General features: G+C 52.4%; 1 protein-coding gene across 1 annotated transcript in view; it reads left to right on the top strand.

Annotated features, from left to right (window-relative positions):
• The first annotated feature begins 1,477 nt into the window (after positions 1-1,477).
• The window catches only part of HEG1 (heart development protein with EGF like domains 1), a 49,126-nt gene continuing 48,391 nt past the window's right edge, over positions 1,478-2,212 (top strand). The window contains exon 1 of the mRNA XM_017740200.1: positions 1,478-1,652. The gene's annotated coding sequence lies outside the window, so the exon portion shown is untranslated. The remainder of the gene's footprint in view (positions 1,653-2,212) is intronic.

Here is a 2,212-nt window from a genome sequence, read left to right on the forward strand (position 1 = left end):
TCCTGTCCCACCAATACTAAGCCCTGCCAGGATGTGGCTCACCCAAGGGCAGCACAGGGCCCTTTGGCCAGTGTTTCCTGCTGCAGGCTCTGCACTTGGGCATATGGTCCTTGTGGTCACCCCTGTCATGGTCACAAGTGCCCTGTTTGGTTCAGAAAGGCAGCAGGTCAGGCAGGTTTAATGGCAGTTTTGGGGAGGACATCAGCTACCCCCTTCCCCCCACTTCCAGAGGGGGTTAATTCAGCCTTCCCAGCTTTCCTAGCTAGTGGCACTGCATGGTGGGTCGTGCTCTGGGGGCACCACGAGGGAATGGTGAGATGGAGCTGTTCGATACGGACACGGGTTTTTCTTGCAGCAGTGTTTGTTTTGCATTTGCCTGTGTCTGCTATTGCTCTCGGTGGGCCTGTTGAGTGAAACAGTAGGAAGAATTTATTGAGACCTTTTTGGAAAAGCATTTGATACTGTGCTTCCTGCTTGTTGGATTTAAAGCTTGGAAGGATGCAGTAAGAGTGGGGAGCTGCTGTTGTGGCTTAGATGTTGAGGAAGTCCCTTGGAAAAAGCTCTAGACTCAGTATTAGGGCCCTCAGGCTTGAGAGTGAGTGGACAGAAGAGCATCCATTTCATGTCGGGGCGAAGTTTGGCTTTAATTTGCCCCCTGTAGCCCTGAGGGTGCATCACTGGCCTCAGAGAGGTTTCTGTGCCCCTGCTGCCTTACCTGTACTGCACAGTTAAAAGTGTCAGATTTGCTGGCTGGCAAGGCTTTTTTCCAGGGACTAACAAAACTTTCTAAAGAACCATATTTATTAAGGACATTATTTACTATCTTAGGAATTGGCAGCGTGGAGTCCTGCATTTCATGTATAAAGATATCCCCAAGTGCTTGAGCTGCTGCATTGCACTCCCTGTGCCATCTCCCAAAGTATCAAAATACTTCACAACTCTTCCCCTGAGCTTCTGTTGTGTGTTGGTCTCTCTGTCTTATCAAGAAGAAAGCTTTGTTTTGCACAACTATTCCATACAGAATGTGTAAATACCTGCACATAGAATGAAGGAGTCTAAAGATATCCTCTGTAGATCAGGCACCTTCGTGGTGACTGCCTGTGGCTTCTGGGTCACTCAGGTCACCCCATTTGCCAAGACTAGGGTGCTTACTTGTATGACTAAAGCATAATCATGATTGCTTTGTGCTTCATGTCCCAAATTGACATGGCTTTACTTGTTCCTTGGGTTTAGACAAATTTGAAGCAAGAAGATGGCAAAAGCTGTGGAGAGTAGACTAGAGCATGGAATGATAGAGGAATGCCTCAGAGGCAGCCTTTCCCAGGGCTTTCATCCATAACTATTCAAGTAGCACAATGAGGATTCCTGAGTGTGCTTCACGGTGAAGCGGTGTGGGAAGGTGCGGGAAAAAACACTCGCACGTGGAGAGAAAAGCCCAGGAGCAGTGGAGAGCAAGTTCTGACGGGGTAAAGCCAAGGCCACTAACACGCTGGTGGGGGCTCATCAGTGCCACCTCTTGGGTGGAAAGAGGCTTTCAGGAGAGTTTGTGTACATCAGCCACCGACTTCGGCTTTCGGTGAAGGGCGAAACGAGCAGCGGGGGGCTGTGGACCAAACCCCGGGTTTGTCGGAGGCTGCAGCCGTCTGGACGTGGTGAGTTGTCCACCTGTCACCCTCCACTTTGGAAGATCGGATTTTGCTTGGCTTGTGGAAATCAAGTCTGATTCTGAACCAGCTCGAGGGAAAAGCATAGGGCCCAGGAGCGACTCGAGGGGAGAGGTTGGCCAGGACGGGTTTGTGTTCCCTGGGGAGGGAGAGCTCAGCCGGGGACCCCAAACCTGGCGCATCGGGATGCCGGCAGCTCCGGCAAAGCCCAACCCCACAGCTCCGCGGCGTGCTCTCTCCCAGAACCAGGAGCATAAAATTATGAAGGGGAATTTCAGAACAATGAAGGGAAATCCTTTGCCTCCCGTACAGCCCAGCCTGGGAAATTCACCACTGCAAGAAGTTGCAGCCTCCAACGCTGCTGCTGGCGTTTAAAGGGAGTCAGCTTTACAACCAAGGAAAGGGCTGAAGTTATTTGTCAAGGACTCGATTTCCATGGGAATTAAGTTCGGGGCTATCCAGTGCGGGAGGGGGGTGACCCTGCCGGAGCGGGGGGGGCCGTGCCCGCCGGGGGCCGCTGCGCGGGGCGCGGGGCCTGCGCGCCGGCC

This window comes from Corvus brachyrhynchos, unplaced genomic scaffold (assembly GCF_000691975.1).
Source record: "Corvus brachyrhynchos isolate BGI_N302 unplaced genomic scaffold, ASM69197v1 scaffold126, whole genome shotgun sequence".
Classification (NCBI taxonomy): Eukaryota; Metazoa; Chordata; class Aves; order Passeriformes; family Corvidae; genus Corvus; species Corvus brachyrhynchos.